We start from the raw sequence: 23479 nt of genomic DNA, 5'->3' as shown, positions 1-23479 counted from the left end.
TTGCGATCACTGATGGCTCCAGATCGGCGATGTAGTAGGCTAGGCCTACAAGGTCCATCCATCGCCCAACACAAAAATTATTTGCTGAATGCAGATAAACAGTATTTTCCTGTGCTCAAACCTGTCAATCTAAAGGAAACGCTGTATATGGCGTTTGATGTCATTTGTAAAATAGGCTACCATAGATTTACAGTCTAAATAAAATTTGTATCATGCTTGTTATGTTTCATTTTATATACAATCTAATTCTTTACCACTTTATATTATTATTATTATTATTGTTTGTCAGTAAAGTATCAATTTAAAGGGATGATTCATGCAAAAATTTTATTAACCTCATCTCTTGACAGTTTTTATTTTTCATGAATTACCTCATGAAATTGTCAACCCAGTAGCCATGATTGTGTGTTACAAAAATAAAAAGCGGATATTTGTAAAATAAATGAATAAAAATGATAAATAAAATATCAGTATGAGATTCTCAGAGCTTGTAGTTGCAAACCCCAAGCACAAGGCTTACAATACCTCCAACCATCAACATGGTAGAAAATGAAAAAACATTCAAACGTATTAATGCTATTTTATATCTATTTATAAACACTAAAATCACATTTTTGTCTAGTAGAACATTTAAAATGGAATATTAATGCACATTAAAAATCAGCTTATAAGTTTTATGGAACGATCCTTTCCATTACAGTTACTACTGAACTGTTTCTTTGACTCTATTTACCCCAAAGACAATACGGCACATCTTGCAGCAATCACAACTGTACGTTTAGTAAACTATTAACAGTGCAGAATGGTCTGGAGAACATTAAATCTGTAATGACTCTATGGTGATGAGGAGACGGGGCCAGGCCGTGCATGGTTCAGCAGTTTCAGCAGTCTGAGGAGAAAATAGATAGGATGCAAGTAACAGATGGCCCATAGAAGTGTGTTCATCTGGACACAAACAAAGACCCTAGGAATGATTTAATGAACATTTTGGACCCTAGTAATGATTTAATGATCATTCTGGCCTCACCTATTATTTATATGGACATATAATCAACTGAAAAACCATATTTCATCGCTGAACAATGAACGTCAAATTGCAGCCCTCGTCAGTCATGAAACCCTGTCAACAACAATCCCGACCAATCGTATATTCCCACTGAGACGGTTTGTTTGTATATCATGCTCCCATTCTCATATTTACAAATGCAGCTGTTCTACTAGTACATCCATAACAGGAAATGGTATCGCTATAGAAACATTTCACATCAAAATCCTCATAAAAATGACAGGTAGCTGCTGTAATGTAAATTACACACATAATTTGCATGGCTTATTAGACTCTTTTGATAAATACTAGCACAATATTGCTTTCACTGAATCATGTTTGTGGTAAACAAGGGAGGATGAAAATTATAACAGTTAAATTAGGAGTTAATGAGTGGCATGTGTGTCACACGTGCCGTGTGTTGTGATGTGTAAAGGGAATTTGGGGTCGACCGAGACCGCAGGTTAATTAATGGACTGAATCTTACGTAGATAGAAAAGCACAAGGCTCAAGTTTAACTAGAGCATCAGGGTATAACACTGACAGATGCCCTATTACAATGTTAATGATATCAGAACCCTGGACAAATAATTACATTCAAAGCTTTCCCTTGTAAAGCGACAATGAGCGGCACGCCAAAGATGACTTTCTTGATGAAAGGGCAACGCAGCTGGGGACATATGTGGCACGAGTTGGGGGATTCCCTCAGCAACACCTCAAGAGCCATTGTCTGACGTCTGGCATGCGCTCGGGGCCGCTGTGCCCCATGAAGAGGCTGATTTAGGCCCTGATAAGGGAGAGACTGCTCCATTTAGCTGTGCCATGTGGTCTCATCAAAGGATCATAGCAAACCTTTTAATTTACCTCTGGCCCTGATTGTCCTACTCCTCCCATTGTTCTGCGCTGGATAGGCTTGCCCTCAATCTGTGGTAACAGGTGCAGTGTTAACATCAGCGTGGCATTGCACAGGCATCTGAACTGGATTTTTGTAATCATCAATGTTATTTAATGCCAATGGAAGAGGGATATCAAATTGGATATCAAAGCAAAATGTGTTTTATATATTTTTATTTTTGTGCATTTAGCAGGTGCAGAAAACAAAAATCAGACATTGACATTGGTCAGATATTGTGCCGAATATTCACAATTTTCAGGTAACATCAGAGACAAGGATTAAGACTATAGTCCCAGACTAAAATGCATGTCTGGGATGTTTTAACACGTACTATTCTAATGACTAAATCTGCTTCACTCACACTGTACATGGACCCTTGTGCATACATAAAAACCAAAGTATACAGTACACGCGCACCCCCAATTTTTGTAACCAAGAATGTCGCACATGTGTATTGACTAGGGTTGCACAATAAATTGCATGCATTTATCATGCGTATCTTGTCAGTAAAGCCAGTTCTGTGATACTAGTAAATCTCCAGCACATGCTTTCAGATGGAGTGCCATTTAATACACCAAGCTTGTCAGTGAACTACGTGGCCAACTGCATGCATATCCTAGCATACACGCACAAAAAAAAGCATACTTAGGGCCGGTCACGGTGCTACCATTGGGCCCATTTTAGGTCTGGGCCCACCCATTTTTGGCCCAGGCCTATGAGTAGTGAGTGATTTTCATTCTAGCGGTTCATTCAATAAGCAGCCCGAGGAAAGCTTTGAGTGAAAGCTTCTCAGGCAATCAGCGGCTTCTACCCCACGTGTGGACTCTGCATCGTCACCAGCAAGTGATCCAATGAAATGAATGACGTTGGCGGATGTCATTCATTCCAGACAGACACAGACAATTTTGCTAATATGAAACGTATAACAAAACAAAGCAGCTTATTTTATTTTAAATTCAGCAAATTGTCCGCTTCAGCACTGAGCTGAGGACAGCGATAGAGGTTGGTGTCCTCAATGCCGCAGAAAAGCGCTAGAACGGAGATGAAGGGAAACTTTTAATTTATGGGGGGGCTTATTTTAACTGGCCCATCCAGTTTTCTGGAGACCCACCTACAATAAAAATCCTGGTGCCGCTAGTGCTTTGGGCTTAACTTTGAGAGTACTGCTCCACTGATGAGGGAAATGTAAAATTTTCAGATTTTTCAGGCAGTGTAAATCACATAGAAGTCATATCTGAACATAAAAACGTTGGTTGTATTGACGGAAGTTAAAGGGAGAGGGAGAGGGAGAGTGATGATATTACTGCGCCGAGGTCGAAGTGCTGCGAAGTGCTCTTCCACCATACATTATGGTCACTGTTTATTTTGTGTCACCATGCTTACTCGTGTAACTACTCATGTAACCATTTTTAAATAGGGAAAACATGGAAGTGTTTGGTAGCTTCTAAATTCATCCCTGTTTGGATCCTAAGGAATGAATGGTGCTAAGCTAAGCATAGTTGTGCAGCGCGACAGCGATTGAGTGCACGTACTGAGATTGGAGAAATACGTATCAACTTGTCTAAGCTGAGGGAAGAACATAGTGTAATATGGAAAAATGGTGGTGTTTTCCTTTAATATCTAGATGTTCAGTTCTGTACTCATCATGTTGATTTGATGCCATTTTGTCCTATTCTACAGAGTTGCTCTTCCACGGTCATTTCAACATACATTCTATACTGTCACATGCCAAATGCAGGAATAATTTTTACATTTTCACATTATGTGACCCGTCCTGTGTGATCCAGACATGCATCATACAGGCATCAAGACAGAAGCAGCAGAGAGCAGACAAACATCAGGAGGCTGATCGGAGAGAAAAGCGCTTCACATGTAGATCACAAGATCAGTGCTTTGGGTCACCTTTGAAAGGCTGCCGTCATAATTCAACTGACCTCCACGTACCGTCGCTTCACATCCTGCGAGAACTAATCAACAAAAGGTAAAGAATGGGGTGGGGAGGCCAGTGGCGCAAGATGGGGAAAAATGAAGAGAGCAGAGAAAACCAAAGAGCCAGAACATGAGTGAAATTTATTTTTTAACCCCTGTCCATACAGCGTATTAATCTTCTTGTGACCTCCTGTTCAGTGAAGTGTCATAGAGTGATTCTCTCCATCTTGGGCCTCTCACTCTCCACACTCTTCCGAAACATTAAACATCACCTGCCGTGATTAATCCAAACTTAATTAAATCAATCAGCGAAACAACGGCAAGGCAATGAGGTGTGTAATCATTGAAATAGTAAATTAAATGATGTAAGGGGCCACAGTTTGCATTATTGACAGTGATGGAGAGGAAACGGGGGTCCTGGGAAGGCTGTGCCGGACGTTCCGGATGACCACATTGGCCCGGCCCACTTCGGCACGCTGGGGAACTTTCCAATCTGCGCCGCCACACCGGACACATTTGAATTAATCAGAGCCCTCTGCTGGCCCTTCCCAGTGGCCCCTGGTTTCTTATGAATGACTTCCATTTAAAAGCTGTTACTAGAGTGTGAAGAGCGTATCTGTGTCACTGAGCTAATCACATGGATACTGTACACATGTGCCACAGACGCTTTTCCAAGACTGAGATTTATGCGTAAAGTATGTAAATTGTTTTCATGAGATTTTGCAAGTGAAAACTATGTAAGGTGTAAAATTCCTACAATTCCTCCTGGACCTGAGACTCGCACCCACAACCCTTGGGTTACAAGTCTGACACTCTAACCATTAGGCCACGACTGCCCTGTGAAATCAGACCAAAAATTCATAAGAATAATTTAATCAGCAACTGAACACAAGAGTCATTCGTCAGAAAATCCCAACTTCTGCAAAATCTTTGCAGTCAATCATTCACGGATCTGACAAAACTGGTTATGATGTACTTTATACTTTTGATTCACTACAAAAAACTACCTTTGGAGTCTATTCATTCAAAAATCAGACAAAGCTGTATGTTTTTTATTCACAAATAAGAACCAGCTGCACGGACTGCAATGTCTGTATTGAGCTCTAGATTCAGTCATGGTTTTGCAGTGCTACTGAATAAGTATCATAGAAAAGAGTACCATTTTCCATTAGTACTGTACGAGAACCATTAACAGAAGTGAACATAATTCCATAAATGAAACTGACTCTTAATAAGAATAAGATACTATAGTTTCCAAACCTGTCCCAAGTCAACAGATGTTTAAGGGTGATTGACTAGCAGGTGATGCAATCAAATGCTTGAGAGAAGTGTGTGTGCACTTCCTATTACTACAAAAGCGAGTACAAACATTTTGTCATAATGGGCAAACATCCGTCACAGCTGGGATGTTAATGCTGGCAAATAAGATTATCACCAGAAAGGATTTCTCTCCTAAGCATATGCCTCTAATTAGATTTAATCTCAGAAATGAATTGCCTTTTAGCAACAAAAGCTGTCACTGAGGGAGCAGTTAGCTCCTTATAATGGAGTTAAATAAATAATTACTAATACAATTACAATCGCAGGGGTCCTTCGTGAAAGGAAAGTAAATATGGATCACAGACAGTTAGGGGAAGTTAAGTGGTTAAATTCAGGGCACTTTTGGAGCCTCTGGTATCAGTTTTCTCACTGGAAAAGCACATTATTAACAGAATAGACATCCCATCAAAGAAATGACATTATTTCAAGGGTAAAAAAAAAAACCTCATGGCAAAGAAGTGACAATTAATGTGCAGTGAGGATAAACCCGACCCGTGAAAGACAACCAGCTGGTTTAAGTAATCAGGGTTGGGTTAGGAAGAGCAAGGCTGAGCAGGCCTCAGCTGGCATGAGGACGTCTTAGTGAGGAGCAAGCGAGACATGGGTGAGTATGGATTCTCTTGCTGTGCCTCCCCGGTCCATTCATCACCCAACTGCCGCTGACAGTGACGGATGGGTCAGACCCAGGACTGGCACCGCACCAGCGCCAGAATCATACGGCCCACGAGCCCACTGACAGCTGGAGCACTGTGTCAAGTGGCAGAGAGACGGCGGCCATTAATAATCCCCGTCACATGATCGGAATGGCGCACGGGCAGGAGAGGGGTCGTGAGTCAGACGGTGGCCCGGAAGGGAGATGTCACGTCAGGTAGGGTGACAGTCATGCAGGCCTGCTCTTTAATCAAGTGTGTGGAGATTGGATAATAACTATATCTCAGCCAAAGAGGAGGAGGGCAAGGGATAAGGATTTAAAAGAAGAGCTGATTTTAATAGCTAAGGTTTGGAAGGTGAGGCTTATGGAGACTTTAAATACTGTACCATTGCCTTTTCATCAATAAAGGATAACAGATGCTGTTAAAACATGCAATGAAAAATGGATTTTGAGACAGCGTGATGGAAAAAAAATTAAAATTTTACTTTCCCCAAAAAAGTACATGTTAAAAATGATAATAATAATAACAAAAAATAATAAAACTTTTTGTAAATACATATAATTATATACAAAAAATGAATGTTGAAATTATTTTCATTGTAGTTTATTTTTCATTGTTTCAAGTTCAAATATTACTAATTTTACAATTCATTAAAAAAAAAGATAACTATATACAGAAAACTATATATGGCCTCTAAATGCTTCAAACTTTTGAAAACAAAAGTGTCTGCCTATAATTTAGTCATATAAAATGCAATAAAACATGCTGGTCTGTCAAGTCCATTTACAATTTGTTTATTTTTATAATAAAAATAAATGTGCATGTCTGTGTTAGTTCAGGATTTTATAGTCTCCTTTCAAAAAACTCTCTCTAGGTTATAGCATATCTTAAAAAAATAAAAAAAAATAAAAAAACTTTGTTAATTAAAAGTTATGTTTTCTGTGGAAATGTGACTGGTGCCATTCTTAGGTGCATAACAACACTGCTAGCCATTTAATATTACAAACCCTAGTCAAAAAAAAAAAAGTTACTTTTGTGATACATGCAACATGAACCTCAATATGCTTTAAATATGACATCATGCCATCTGTAATATTATATGTGCTCCACTTAAAGTCTTCTCCTCACATAATAGGGTTTTAATTGTCTTTCAATTCTCCTTGCCCAAAAGATTGCAAACCATGTGCTAGAGTTGCATGTGCTTAAGCCATTTACTCTCATGCATTGTTTAGGACTCCAGATCCCATAATCCAATTCACCCCTGCAATCAAAAATCCACATTTAATGCATATAATAACCAAACCTGTAACAGTGTCAACCATATTGCATATCATTACAGAGAGTTTTGCTGTAATTAAGTTGCTTTTAATAGGATAAAAAAAAAAAAAACTTGATCATTCAAGGATACATGCATACTAATTTGGTTAAAAATAATTCAGACCAAAGACAAATCACACACACTAGAAAGAGTGAACTAGATTTGTCCTCTAAGAACAAGGACCCTAATTTCAACCTTTTGCAGCGTCTCCCTTATTTGAGTGGGGAGGAAGATATCATTACCTATTTCAGTGTGATTAAGGCATAAAGCCACCTGGCCAAATGCAAAGTGATTAACTTGAACGTCCTCCACAGCCTTCTAAATGCAAATTTGACAGATATCATGAGACAGAAGATCTAAACTAAAGTCACATACAGTCGGCTAGAATTACATACAGTATACCGTTATTTAATTAATTACTTATTACATTAATGAATTATAATATTTAGTATTTTCTAAAAATAAAAAATAAATTGTACATTTCGACTGTTACTTCCCAGGAAAAACATAGATGTACAATGTCTAAAAAATATGGTAACCTTCCTAAAATAAACCATGACATGCATGAAAAACATATTTGACCTATGCTATTTGCATTTGACTTATGCTAACTTGTTTACTTGAAAGCTTTTTCTCTGTTAAATTTCCATTTATTTCAAGCTGTGAGACAGAGACAAAATTTCTCCTGCCCTTGATGAGCACGGAAAAGATGAATATTGTTTAATGACAGCTTTTAAGGTCTCACATTTCATAACGGCGGGAGACAGACTAGGTTAAAGTGGCAGTAAATGTTATTTACCATTTTTATGAAGAAATTACAGATCTATAGATCTAGATCTGCGTCTATAATTACAGAGGAATGGCGGCTTGATAGATTGGGTTCATCAATTTAGAAAGAGAGCAGGAATGTGCTCAAGATGGATGCATAAATTGCACATGATGGACCAAGTTCTTAATCCATTAGTTATGATTATTAGACTGCAAATTATAAGGTCATCAGTTATAAAAGTAAAAAAACATAAGGCTTTTGATTTGGATGCTGAAAATAAACATTAATATTCCAGTTCACATTAATTTTCTGGAGGCAAATAGCATTTAAAAGCAAATATGGATTCAGGAGGGCAAGGGAACACTTGTGAGAAATTAAATCTAGCTCAGAAAGAGCAATAACTAAATTACTGCAATCTAAGCCTCTCTAAGTCTCAACACCTGAGCTCAGCCTTTACGCTGCATCAACACCACCGATTTCACACGTCTTATGCATATCTGAAGGATAATTCCATGGTGAGAGATTAAACAGATGAAAAAGTCATTTCTGAATGAATGGTCTGCACAAAGTCCTACAAGTCAGAAAAGCACTTGAGGAATCTCAATAGGCTGGAAGTGAACATGTTCAGTTCTAAAGAAATCACTCTGTTCTGAATCATGTGACAAATAACACAATTTACAGCAGTTTTAACTAACAAGCTAAATTGTTTTATAATGAAGCTAAATAATTTAATTAATTACTTAATAATAATAATAATAATAATAATAAATTCCCCTCCCCTTAAATTAGCATTAATTTTGTTTTTAGGAATATATATGATATCTAATTCTAAATGATAATGAAAATGTCAGTTATGTTTTAAATAAAAACATAAAAACAATATTATGATAATACAATAAAACAATAGCTTGATTACTTTTTTGCTAACGACGCAGTCCAATCTAAAGCCAAACTTGCACATCTGGTAAAGATGGCAATGGGAATTATAGGGAAAAGGTAATATCAAAAATCAGTTACTAAGTTACTAAGATATTATCTGACCCCTCAAATAGCTTATACTCTGAGTATGAGTTGCTGCCTTCTGGTAGATGAGACAGGCTGCCCATGTGCCGATACAATCGTTATAATAAATCTTTTGTACAGAAGTGTATGTGTATGCGGGCTCAAGGGTCCAGGACAAATTTCCCCATTGGGAACAATCAAGTGTAGCCTATTGAATTGAATTGAATTAATTATATATTTTTTAAAAAGTTAAAAATAAATACAAGCATAGCCATGCACAATTAAAAATTCAATATGAACCTTAAATTAAAAAAAATGGTATACAGTAGGGGTGTAACGGTACATGTATTCGTACCGGACCGTTTCGGTACAGGGCTTTCGGTACGGTGCACGTGTGTACCGAATGACCGAATGCAATATTTTGTGCGCGGAACATAGGTACATTTTTGTGTTTCCAAACGAACATATTAAGTGGTGGAAGTCTCCGCGTTCAGCGCAAATCCCGTCCTGCAGCTGATTCTAAGGCCGGTGACACACTGGCTGCGTGGCGTGAGCGTGGCGTTTCTGCTGCGTGTCAGTTGCGTGACGGCTGCCTTGCGTTTTCTGTGTCTTTACACACCAGAATCATGCCTGACGCGGCGCTGGCGCACTGCTGCTACTGTAGGTGACATAGAGGGAGGACGCCGACAGACCAGGATCTTGTCTTCACGACAACGATATCTATACTTCATGTTGAGCATAAATATAAAGCCTACTGATAAAGGACACCTTCAACGGTATTGACGGCAAAATAGACTATGTTTGACAGGTGCAATATGCCAGTCTGTCACCGGCCTAAGGCATCACGCGAGTGTGAACATCACTACAACTAGGAAAAAAACAATTGTAATTCAAACGCAGCTCCCGTCGGCATTTAAACAGACCTTTGCTCTTAATTCCGATCGGTCCAACGCAATAACAAAATCTGAGCAGGTCTAAAAACTGAAACTGTTGATGCTGCACTTTACACTTTGGAAAAGTTATATATATTTTTTAAATATGAGCAGGCCTACAAGCTGGGATTGGTAATGCTTCACTGTTATCATAGTTATTTATTTATATTTTTCATTATATTTTATTATATGATATTGGTTTGAGACTGAGAGTATTTTATTTAGTGGAGAACTTTGCAGCAGTATTTTATTTCTTATTCTTTTTTAATTTTATATATATTTTATTAAAAAGTATTTTAAAAAAGTGTAAACAAATTATAAAAAAAGTTTATAGTAATGAACAACCTGCAGTTTAATGTTTCCATTTCTTTCCCTTACTGTACCGAAAATGAACCGAACCGTGACTTTAAAACCGAGGTACGTACCAAACCGTTATTTTTGCATACTGTTACACCCCTAATATACATACACATCATGCAGCCCAATTTTATTGTTATAATTCAAAAAATGCCTTCGCTAGCAACAAAACCAACTTGACTAAACCAACTGGCTAATTTTACTCCATTTTTATTGTGCCACGGGACACCTGCGGGAGCTGACAGCCAAATCGGTGGGATGGTTGAAGGGATTTGGGGGCGGAATTCTCCTTAGCTAAGGAACACTGAGCTCTTTTTTCCCCATGACTCCCATCTGTTGAGTGGTCATTGTCTGTAAAGTGTTACAGCTGCAAAGGACCAGTCCTACATTCCCCTGTGAAAAGGCTTTTTAACATATTCAAAACCTCCACAACCCATTATGCCAGTACTGTTACTGAGCCCTGATTTATTCATTGACTTTGCCTCAAAACCAGGCATTTGTACCCTGTTTAAAAACTTCACCCCCTACCCCTCGGACAGATTGGCTCCTCCTCTGGCCACCAACTCATTCACTATTCTCCCTCTGCCTCTTTCTCTTTCACACCGCCTCGTAAGAGAGTCCTAAATGTGTCCCTTCCAGGTAGAGATGACAGTTTTTTCGCTGCCGCTTTTCTGTGATCACATCCTGCTTGCCAATTGTTCATCAGTTCACTCGGCTTTTGTGGCCGATTTCATGCCATGTACCAGTCTGTGTTCTTGTCCTTCATGAAGCTGTCAGCCACATAAAAGTGGCCTGACTGGGGTCGTGCCACAAGCGGTGGGAATGGGACATCACCACAGCTTCTTGAAGGAAGCCCACCCACAGTTCTTTGCTCCGCGGGGCTTTAATTTGACTTCGATTTTTATTATGCAGGCCCCCTGAGGAGAGAACACTTTTACAAGCCTCCTTAAAGCCTTTTTTAATAATGGGCTGAAGGGGCGAAGAATGGGCCCACCACTGCTGTTTGACCACTCATGGCAAGCTCCAATAAAGTGTGCTATTCATCCCTGCTCCTTTTCACTGAGTCACTATGGGGGGAATTTAGGCTGGGTGCTTATGCATGGAGTACTAAGGAAAGCTGGTGAAAAAGATTTAATGGATCTCTACAATTCATGCACACATGAAGGTGGCCTTTTTCTCTTCACTTCCTTCGCCTCCCAGCTCTATGCTTTTGTGAGGGACTAAGGGATGGTGAAGCTTATAAGCAAAACAAGAGTGTAATTTCAAATGAATTGCAAGCGACCAACAGAGAAAGCACACATTGAAAATGTACATCAAAGACCGAGTGAGCAAATATAATTTTGTATTCCTCCTTTGTATTTGAAAAATGTAAAAAAAAAAAAAATTCATGAATGAGCAAAAATTTGTAGAACAAGTCTTTTATTTTGTTATACAAATTACAGTCGATCAGCGGAAGAACACTATAAAAATGTACGTCAAAAAGTAGTGAGCAAATTAGTTTTAGTCTGTGTTTTTTTACGGGGGGTGGGGGGCATTGTTTCAAGCTGTAGCAAAAAATTTGAGACGCAACAATAGTAAAATTCGATAGAAATAAGCTGATAAATATTGTGTGTTGTCAAAAGTAGGGCTGAAACGATTAGTCGACATTATCGACAATGTCGACAATAAAAAATTGTTGACAAATATTTTTGTTGTCGGGTACCGTAGTCATTTTATGTTATATGACCTAATGTAAGAGCCTGGAATAACGCGATTTCACCAGTGTGGCACTGTAGCACAAGACTGTAATTCAGCTCTTCTGATGCAAATCAAGAGAAAAAGACAGTGTCAGCGCTTCAGAGCAAAGGCAGCCAAACCTGAGGCTGCTGAGCGGCATTTGGATGAATATGTAAATATATACTGCGCGCTTTACTTTTTAGTACTTTTAATGCAATAGATAGGCCTTAAATTAAGCAGCTTTAAACTTTTATTAAACATGAAAAACCATACCAGGTAGTAACTATACCAGTTAGTGTCGCTTTCACAACTTGATTTTCTGTTATAAAGCAGCTCTCAAGTGTGGATCTAGCAAATTATAAAATCTTTTTATCAGTGGGGGAAAAAAAAACATTTCATTAAAGTTATATTTTGGTTTGCAGAGATCAAAGCTTGATGCAGCTCAGGACTGTTTTGATTATCATAACCCTATAAGGTAATTTAAGAGAGATTATGTTGTGAATATTAGTTTATCCAAAAAATAAAATGTCGTATCACTTAACCTTTATTTTGTTGATTATCTATATGACTTACAAAAAGATATTTTAGGTAATTAAATAATTAAATGGTGAATAAGTGAGTTTCTCTGCCATCTCATTTTGTGTGCCAAAATGATTTTTTATTATTTATTATATTAAATATAAGTGTAATTGCATAATATGACTTTAAAAAGCTGAAGTGATTATCTTAATTTACTTTTTAGAATATGTATAACTCACTATTTTAACTAATTGCAAAAGCAGAATAATCAATAAATGTCTACTGATTAATCAGCGAAATAATCAATGATTAGTCGATTAATCCTTCCAATAATCATTAGATTAATCGATTATCAAAATAATCGTTTGTTGCAGCACTAGTCAAAAGTACCAAATTCAGTTCCAGTTGTTATAATTGTAAAAAAATTCCTGCAATTATATTAACATATTAACAGCTGTGCAGATAATTAAAACGTCTCTGATTGGCCATTGTGTTCATGTGCTCAAAGTGGGAAATGCTGGTATCGCCACATTTTTAAATTTTCGACAGGTACTGAAGTCTGTACTTTTGACAACACTATTTTAATGTTCTGGCCCATAAACAATAAACAGCTGATATTTACTGTATACTATTTTGCATAACTTTAAATGAAAATAAAATAGACATCACATCATCACAACATTATAATTTAAAGTATATAAATAGATATCCATTTTAAGATTTGCTAAAGATTACTTTTAACAATGCAATTAAATTATTGCTTTAAAAGATTAACAGCATGCATAATTATATCTTGAATACTAAACACTACCATTTGTGTACAGACAAAGAAAAACTCTAATATCGGCCGATCACCAGCATTGTTCTGATATTTCACACACAGCTGAACAGCACATTAATGTGAATACTAGAATTGCATGAATGAATTATTTTGGTCTCAAACACATAGAAATGCAAGATTAAAATTGACAACCTCTGTTGTCTTTACATTAAGCTACGTCACCCATAACTGATCATTTAACTCAATGATGCATAATTAACTATTGACCTGTTCCATTTTCACTATATTCTGCACGCACCGAAAATGAAGTGACTAATCTATGGCATATCAAAAGGCACTTATGCATCATCAAACCAGTCTAATGCCTCTTTGATTGTAGAACACATTGGATTTTAAATAATGACAAATGACGCAGATTTACAAACTGCCTGAGGAGCGTTTTTAGAGCAGCGAGCCCAACTTAATGCCATGAGGTGTTAACGGATTGATTCTCCTAATCGGTTCAGCTACACCACTCATCGGTGTGGGGCAGCTGAATTGTCTTAAGACAGCCTGGTGTGCTGTGTGTTAACCAATTTCACGGGCATCTGTCACGCACAGTTAAACTTTGAGCTGCCATGTTTAGGGGAGGGAGAGCCCTGAAGAAACGGGAGGAGGAGAGGAAGGGAAAGAAGGGAAGGGAAAGCCGCTCTGTCGCTGAGGCCGGGGGTTGTGTAGCAGTCCTCAAGTTCATTCAGAGCACTGCAACCAGACCAGTGACTTTTCTTCCCAGCTAATTATGTGGAAACTGCAAAGACAATAAAGCATCTGGTGGTCTTTCTTCCTGGTTTCAATTTTTCTCAATATTGTGACAGGCTAATGCATTGTGTCTGACTCAGCCATCCCAGCAGGGGATTGAGTGAAAGGCAGGGTCAGGAGAGAGCAAATAGATGAATTTATAACTTTGCCTTTTCACATTAAAGTAGCGAGATTGTTTCACTGGGACCCACTCCGCCCCCTCTCGCTGTCCCTCCACAGAGACCGAGACTCCCTCTGAAAACATGTTTTGTCTGTACCACCCAAACTGAGTCTGGCCTTCCCCTTTCTGAGGGGCCTGGGTCACCACTGTTGGCCAACCTCCCCTATTCCTGCAAAACATCCTAACATAGAGCCAGTGAAAAGAGAAGAGACCCGGTTCAGACATATCTGTGCTGAAGAATGAGAACGACTGAGGAGACAGAGAAATGACTTTTCTTAATGAAAGATTAAACTTTGAATTTATGCTTTTCTTAGTGCATTGATAATAAATAAAAAGCAGTTATTGCATTATGTTGTATCTTTTGCAAGACATTATACATAAGCAAAATAGAAATGTTGATGAATGCTTACCTTAGCAATTCCCTAAATGATTTGCTTCAAAATGGCAAATTTTGTTGCAGACATGTTTGTATGCAACAACTAGTCCCATAGATGTCACTCTGACACCACATGCAATAAAGACAGTTTTAGATTATAATGGAACCAATCTTGTTTTGTTATGTCACTCTGTGTATTAAATGTGTAAGGTGTAGACCTACTGTATATGACTACGAAGAAGAAATAGTGTGTCAATCAAAAATCCAAGTAAATCAATTACATAAATAGAAAAATTATTTGAAAACGTAACTATTATGATGTACAGGCCACAGAAATAAGTATGTTGATCTGTGGTCAACGTGAGAGAATTTTAAGCCATATGACTGAAATATAACTACATTTACATTTACATGTGCATGCATTTTAATGTCATGGACATTTAAATATTTGTGAGGTTTTTATGAAAGCTGCTATGAATTCTGTTGAAAATGTAATGTAATTTATTATTTGTGTTGTTGTTGCTATAAATAAAACACTAATAAAAGACTATTAATTAACTAATAAAAGATGTGTAATAAATGATATATTTTTTAACATTTTGGGTTCTTTTTTTTTGTACTTAATACTTTTTTTCCAAAGACACCCTAAACTGTCTTAAGTGTCCTTTTATGTCAGTAAAAAAGCTGGGTTAGTCCATATTTGACTCAAAGTTGGGTAGAAACAACCCAGCATTTTTTTGGTTTCAGCATGGTTTCAGTGAAAATATTAAGCAGGACAACTGTTTTAAATGTTGATAATAAGAATCATCAAAATCATCATGTGACTGAAAATTCATCTTTGGCATGATGAATTAGATTATAAAATATATTCAAATAAAAACATTTAAAATTATTTTACTGCATATTTAATCAAATAAATGCAGCCTTGATACAAATGTATAAAATATTTCTTTAAAGTAACATAAAAAAAAAACATCAACCCCATTATTGACCCCAAACTTTTGACCCTTAGGATATATCAATTTTCTCTCTCTCTCTCTCTCTCTCTCTCTCTGCAGAAACAACCATATTGTTAGGCATTGATGCAACCACCAAAAGTAACAGGTTACATTCATAATGTTTTATAATTAACAAAACTAGAAGTAATAGAATATATGTTATATGTAACCCCACAAACAGCCAACACTTATCAACAGTATTAAACAATAATCATCTGAATTTCTCAGAATGCAACACAGATGATTTGACAATGATCGTTATTCGCTAAAAACTCAACGGTGGCTCAGCAAGCAGACCCAAAAGCAGAACACCCTCTGGTTGTGAGAGAATATTTCATCCTGTACACCCGATCATCCTCAAGTCACTGCTGATCTTCAAGAACCCTCCATTCCCCCTCTTTTCCCCCTTAATTAAATGTGCACTTCATTAATGTAAATTGAGGGGCTTTAATGCCCTTGTTGAAATTCTGAAGAAAGTGCTGTGGCCTCGCGAAATGCTCAGGCATCGTTGCAAATTAGATTAGGGACCAAGAAAGGCAGTAAAATTAGAATGATAATGGTTGATATGGCTGCCTGACAGGCATGACTATTCAAGGATCAATGGGACGTAGAATGCCTAGCGAAAGCCCACTCTCAAAGCCTTGGACCCACGTCAGCCTACAGATGTGCCTTTTGGAAGCACTTTAAATTAGTTTAATTTGGTAAATGGTAGGGATTTAGAAGCTCTTAGCCTGCCTATAACAAGACAGGAATACATTGAAATGTTTTGCTATGCTTTTATTAGCATAAGATAGGATTGAGGGTGATTTGCATTCCCAACAAGTCTACTTTTTTTTGTTAATTTACTTTTTTTTTTTTTATAGCATTTTCATCTATATCTCATGCCTGGACTTTAGAATGAACCCTTTTCCCAAGCTGCTTTTCATTCTACTTAATCCTGTTAAGGATGGGAATGGGGGTTGATTTTATTCAAACTAATCTCATCAAACACACCAATTACAAGGTAATTTTGATTAAAAACCAATGGCTGAAAAGAGCTAAGGATGTTTTCTTCTAACTTAAGATTCATAGTTGTTTGGGATATCTCAGCCTATCCCTGTCAAAAGCATTACGTCCAACCTGAAGTTCATGGTTTAGACATATAAACAGGGGCACGAACCCACTAACACGTCTGAAAACAAACTATAACTGAGTCAATGAGGAGAAAAAAAAAACTCTGGAAACTGGCCACATTGGGCTGCTTTGTGCATAAGGACAGCTGCTTTTAATTCGACCCCAATTCTTTTCCATAATCTGACATCAGTGGCTTGCTTTGTTTACTCTCTTAGTAAACACCAGCAGTGCTGTGGTGTGCTGTTGAAAAGAGAGAAGTCGTGCTTGAGTTGAGGGGGCTGGGTCAGAGGAAGTGACTTTTAACTAGTTTGGTCTTTTGCCACTTAGGAAATGCAAAGAGAGGGATTACACTGAGATCTGCTGCATTGTTAGGCAGTGGAAGTTGCATTTTGCCTATACTGCACTTACTAAAAATCATGCCCCCCCCCCCCAACAAAACCCTTGGGATGATTTCTGGCAGCATATTAAAATGGGGTGAACTAGGAGTAGTTTAACCATTGTTTTGACTATGTGTGATATTTTTGTTTTATGATATTTATTTATATATGATTTTTTTTTTTTTTTGGTGTTTGGCTTAGAGTTATGTTAGAATCACTATACATCATTATACTCTTATACCTTTTTTAGATTTATTTTTAGTTTTGCATATAAATGTTAAGTTTTAAAAGTTTGTTGTATGCATTTGTCATTTTTATATAATTTCTTGATTTTAAAAATGTGTATAGGTAATTTTCTAAGTTTTAGCTTTTAGTTTTGGATCTGTTTTTAATTATTTTAATACTACAATTGATTGCTTCTGTTGTCCTCATTTGTAAGTCGCTTTGGATGAAAGCGTCTGATAAAAGACTAAAATAGATCAAAATAGATATATATTTTTTTATTAGTAATATTTGCCAATTATATTCATTTAAAAAAATAGCTATATTTTAAAAAAAGATAGGGATTTTAGGGATGGTAATTTAATGCGTTAATTAGATTAATTAATTATGGAGAAAAATAACGCGTTAAAATTATTAACGCATTTAACGCACTTGCCCCGCCCCAGTCCAGACCTATGTGGATCATCTGCTATTTCATACAGTCGACTGACGACTAATATGAGGCAGGGCAACAACTTCTTTCACAGAGGCAATATTGTAGCCTATATGAGGCTCATCCGAGGCGCGATCATTGCTGGTTGAAATTTTTACCCAATACCCCGCCAGGATGACAAAGGGAAGTCGTGGCCTAGTGGTCAGAGAGTTTGACTCCTAAGCCTAGGGTTGTGGGTTTAAATCTCGGGCCGGCAATACCACGACTGAGGTGCCCTTGAGCAAGGCACCAAACCCCCAACTGCTCCCTGGGCACCGCAACATTAATGGCTGCCCACCGCTCCGGGTGTGTGTTCACTGCTGTGTGTGTGCACTTTGGATGGGTTAAATGCAGAGCCCGAATTCTGAAGAAATGTCACACGAAAACTAGGCTAAGTGCAATACCACACTAGTGCAAATGAATGATTGATAATCGTCTTATACAACAGTTAATATTGTGTAATTTCAGAATTTTCAATCAAATTTGCCAACCAGAAGATGAAGACAAAGCAGAACTGTTCATCTCCGAGCAACACACAGCGGCATTTCATTTCTTAATCCACGTTCTGAACGAATTGGCTGAAGCATTTGGCGCGTTGAACCATTGGCATATGCATTGGCTTTGAAGTGGCGCTGCACAGACCGATCGGTCATCGTACATCAAAGTACCGCGAGAGCGATTCAAAAGCACAAGTAGCCATATGCTCTCCAAGTTCTTGCGGTACTTTGATGTCACACACAGATCGGTCTGATGGTGATGACCCGCTTCAAGTCAAACAAGCCTAATGATTCAATGAACCATTCATAAAGAATACTTCATGATTCATAAAGATTATTTGAACGAATCAAACGAATGAATAAATGACTCGATGACTTAATCATTAAAGACATTTACCACCACCTACCACCAACCATTTTAGTTTATTATTTAGAGTATCATTTAATAAAAATAATAATAATAATATTTTCATAGTAATAATAATAAAATTAAAAAAGTAAATGTATAACCAAAAAAAGTTATAACCAAAAATTACAATTCTGTCATCATTTACTCACATGGTCCAAAATATTTATTGCTGGACCTACTTTTTGTAATCTCTGTTTGATGCTTTACACAACGATTTTATCTTTTGGGAGTAATTTCTCCAAATTTGATGTGCGATTAATTAGATTAATTAATCACCACATCATGTAATTACTTAGATAAAAAAATTTAATCGCTTAACATTCCTAATATATATAGGCTACACACAAACAGAAAAAATAGGCTATTTAATTTTCAACATTTCACATCCATGTGTAGTTAGGTAGGTTATATTAGTTTAGTAGGCCTATATTATACAAATACATATGTAGACTATATATATATATATATATATATTAGTTAGTAGGCAAATGCGTAGGCTAGATTAGGTCTATTAATGCTGGCTTCATAATAATTTACATTATTCTTAGGGCAAATCCACAACCAACTGAATCGTTCAGACAGCAACAAATGCCCAGAGAATCCCCATTAATATTCCCAGTGTAACCCCACAGAGGAAGGTCTCCATGAACAAAACAAGCTCATTTATCGGGCAGCAGGTCAGTACACAAGATACAAGTGTCAAACCACCATCTCGTGACAACGCTGAAATACCAAACAGACCTCATAAATGCAATTCATGTATCTCAAACATGAATCTCGGGATGAGCCAGTTAATCTAATCTTGGAAATCACCACGCAAGAGTATAACAGACGCTCACCTCAACTCACTACCTTGGTAGTTTTTCCGGTGTCCTGTCATTCGCGCCAAAATACCGATCTCTTCACCTGCACTGTTTTCAAGGATTATATAAACAAACGAACTCGTGAGGGAAATTAAATAGGCTTCGCAACTAACTTAAACACAAAGATCACAATTTCCCAGTGCCTAACAGTGTGCTATTACAGAGGTAAGTAATTATCAAATACGATTTCTTGAACAGTCCACTCTCTAAATAAATCACAGTGAATCGGTTCGTTCAGACTGTTCATTTAAAGGAACTGATTCAAAAGTTATTCACCAATGTAGGATAGGTCCTACCTTTACTATCGATATAGTTAACTTACATAATGCAGTTTTTCATTTCCGATATAAAAGCCAGTTCTGATTAAGTGATAAAATAGGCTATATTATCAAACAGCTGAAGCCTATTTTTTATATGGCCTAATGGTTAGAGAGTCGGACTCCCAATCGAAAGGTTGTGAGTTCGAGTCCCGGGCCGGCAGGAATTGTGGGTGGGGGGAGTGCATGTACAGTTCTCTCTCCACCTTCAATACCACGACTTAGGTGCCCTTGAGCAAGGCATTGAACCCCCAACTGCTCCCCGGGCGCCGCAGCATAAATGGCTGCCCACTGCTCTGGGTGTGTGCTCACAGTGTGTGTGTGTGTGTGTTCACTGCTCTGTGTGTGTGCACTTCGGATGGGTTAAATGCAGAGCACAAATTCTGAGTATGGGTCACCGTACTTGGCTGAATGTCACTTCACTTCACTTCACTTCACTTATATAATAAAAAAATTATATAATAAAAAAAAAAAACCTCTTAAAAAAAAGTAGATTCAGATTTAAATTTATAGTTTCAAAGGAAGTTCTCTAGAATCATATTATCAGCATTGTCAAGACAATAAACACATTTATTCTGAAGATGCAATGAGCAGATCTTATCACGTTCATTAAGTGAAATGATTTTACAGCCTGTCTGGTCTAAAAGGGCAGCAGAAAGCTAATGAGGCCCCTATAGGAAGTGAAGCCCTTGTGGCCGACTCTGTAATTAATCAGCTTCCCCTCTGATTATGGTGTCCATCAACTAGAGACACTGCTGTTTGCTTCAACAGGCAGAGGCTTGGAATTAGACACACGTAAGTCAAGTCTTCAGTTGATGCTTCCAATGCGGAAAGCATTGAATCACTGCAGGTATAGTTATGTCTTTGCGATCGTAACTGTAATCAAAATATATAGAATAATGATAAATAAAAATGAATATATTTGAAAAAAAAAAACTTTGGTTTTCAAGCTTTTGATTACCCATACAATTATTCCTTTAATACATCTTGGCCATCCTCGACCCATCCCCCTCTAGGACTCTCTTCAACAAGGATGCATGTCCTCAATGGGCTGGGATCAATGTTAAAAAGTGGAATTAGTCATTCTAAATCATGCAGCAGTGGTCGAAGGGATGGCCTCCGAAAATCATTAGACAATCATGTATTCCTATTGATTTATTCAAAGTACCTGGACTGAAAGCAGATTAAACAGCAAGTAAAAGGAAGCTAATGCTGATTAAATGGCAGTGGGATGGGAGGTCCTTGGGGTATGTTTTTGTCCTAATCAGTAGGAAACAATACTGCTGCAATCACTGGTCTAAACAGGTCTATTAAGGGCCCTTTACTTGACATATTTATGTATTTCAAATAGTAGAGTGCACATTAAATTGAGTTTACTCACAGCACCTTTGCATCTAGTTGGAGAGCACCTGACATCCAGAGGACAACATGGATGATCCCACTGCTGCCCAAACAATGGGTGTATATAACAATATAAGCCACTTTTACCAAAAGCAGCATATTTTCAGACATCTGTTTCGGTTTTAAAAAAGTAAGAAATCAGAGTACAACAAATAACAAATTTAATCTTTTTTTAACCGTTTTTGTATGAATACATTTGGATTCTAAGCATCAACACACAAAAAGTATTGACAGAAAATTTTTATAAAAAGTCCAAGTAATGTTAATACATTATAAGATATAGCAAAATAATACTAAAATGTCATAGAATAAGATTAACTTTTGTCATACTTGGACATGAATATGATAAGAGTGAACTAGTAAGCAGATCTGAGCAGTGATTGTAAAAATTATTTTGGTAAGAAATTTTTGTGGAGACATTAATTGAGTTATTATTTCATTCTTCATTTAACAGCACTGTATTGGGCTGAAGTTTAGGAATAATGTAACACCCCTAGAAGAGAAGCGGGCATATTTAAACAGCTGTGAGTCAACAGTGTCTTCTCTCTGGCATGGCGTCTGTCCTCTACACTGTTTGGCCACAGCCTCCAAACCACACATCTTTGTCTGAGCCAAACAGAACAAGTACTATCTTGTTTGAACATTTTCTTTTGACACATCTTAATATATAAGTTCAAGAATTCGATGTATCAAAACAAGATGTGTCATGTGGAGAAGTACACAGACAACAGACATATAACGTGTTTTTATACATGCAGATAAAGTGACTAGAACTAGAGCAATAAAATAAGTGAGTTTTTTTTTTTAATTGAAGTTTAGTTCTATAAAAACATATGGTTCTGACCCAAAACTGAGTTAAACAGTCATAGACAAGAAAGATAATGCTGAATGCACATGATAAAATGCAAAAATTATGAATTTCTTGGGGTCTATATGTGGTAATTAAAAAAATAGCTGATTATGAACATATTTTTACTGTTTTGCTGACTGTCTTAGGTTGCCACTTGATGTCCAATGTAAAATCCGGATCATGACACAAAACCAACTGAGATCCACTGCTATAAAACCAACACACCGTCTGAGGATAATTTCAGGTAATGTAGTTCAGCATTGAGCTCAGTTAAAGTCATAGAATCTGAAAAGTCATTTGTCTGTTTTTCCCACAAAACAGATTTCCACAGGCAAGTCGACCATGACAAAACCAGAACAAAGTAAAAAGACAATTCAGCCTGAATGATACCTGAGGTAACAAAGAAAAATCATGTCATTTTGAGGGAAAGAGGTAGAGGGTCTGTATACAGAGGGGCTGTAGCAGGATTTGATATAGCATGGTTATGCTTGAAATCGACTCTGAAGCACAGCCTGCTTGTGTCAAGCCACTGCACAAAGATCAATACTTGTTCAGTACAAACATACAAAATAAAAGCCTGTTCATGGGCCAGCTTTTCTCATGCCTTGAGGATCTACATTGACAGCAGGACTGGGGACTGAGTGGGCTTCACGAGGAGGGTAATCAATGAGGCAAAGGGTTGAGATCTACTGATTTACTCCTTCTGTGGGTTGATTAGGCTTTAGGGACATTTGAAACAAGCAGAAATCATTACAGCAGAATGTGTAATCCACATCAACATCAGCTCTGGAAAGATTTGGATGTGATTCGACTGGTGCATGTGCATAAATCACCATGTGAGCTGAAGCAATACAGCTTGTACTGTTTGTAAATTAAGCAGAATTAAGATGGAACATCTAGTAGGTGCTACTATATATGATATATAGATAAAACTTCTTATTTCCAGCTTTAAATCAGATTGTAAATGTCAGATTTTTTGAGTGATCTTAGATTTTTGGAAGTCACTGAAATAGTAAATAAGTCTGAAATCTATTCAGAGCAGCTAATGTTTAATCCAAGTTGTTGGCTTGATTCTCTGGTATTAATTTGCCTTCGATGCCCTTTTGTTGACAAAGGTAAACTGATGACGGAAAAGCCAGCGCTCGGCCATGTAAAAAAAAAAAAAAAAAAAAAGATGTGTTGACCCTTCCTAGATTGAATTTAGCACAAGGCTGGATAGCAGCAGTTGCAGACATGATGGATTATTGTAATGACCACCTCCACGGCCTTTTTGTCATGTTTAAATGGCAATAAATTTAAGCAGAAAGCAGAAAGCAGAAAGCACAAACCACGTGTTTGATGTGTAAGTAAAATGCACTTCATCAACCATGCGCATATTAAAGTATTGCCA

At 37.3% G+C, this 23479-nt stretch overlaps 2 long non-coding RNA genes and 1 other non-coding gene across 4 annotated transcripts; 2 read left to right on the top strand and 1 right to left on the bottom strand.

Moving 5' to 3' along the window:
• Window positions 1–550: 550 nt before the first annotated feature.
• Window positions 551–19732, bottom strand: LOC132116687 (uncharacterized). Of its 2 annotated transcripts, XR_009425676.1 has the most exons (4): window positions 19652–19732; window positions 19498–19569; window positions 1910–1969; window positions 551–889 (listed from the first exon to the last, which is right to left on the bottom strand). It is a non-coding gene; the product is annotated as an uncharacterized LOC132116687 (long non-coding RNA). The 2 variants fall into 2 exon arrangements; XR_009425675.1 differs by lacking the exon at window positions 19652–19732 and having other exon boundaries at window positions 19498–19624.
• LOC132117578 (U4 spliceosomal RNA) lies at window positions 17796–17942 on the top strand. Its single transcript, XR_009425771.1, has one exon. It is a non-coding gene; the product is annotated as a U4 spliceosomal RNA (small nuclear RNA).
• On the top strand, window positions 19569–22711 carry LOC132116686 (uncharacterized). Its single transcript, XR_009425674.1, has 3 exons — window positions 19569–19686; window positions 22236–22333; window positions 22411–22711. It is a non-coding gene; the product is annotated as an uncharacterized LOC132116686 (long non-coding RNA).
• Window positions 22712–23479: the final 768 nt, after the last annotated feature.

The sequence above is a fragment of the Carassius carassius genome, chromosome 36 (assembly GCF_963082965.1).
Source record: "Carassius carassius chromosome 36, fCarCar2.1, whole genome shotgun sequence".
Lineage (NCBI taxonomy): Eukaryota > Metazoa > Chordata > Actinopteri > Cypriniformes > Cyprinidae > Carassius > Carassius carassius.
The sequence above is the reverse complement of the archived record's forward strand: the minus strand, read 5'-3'. Positions and strand labels throughout refer to the sequence as shown.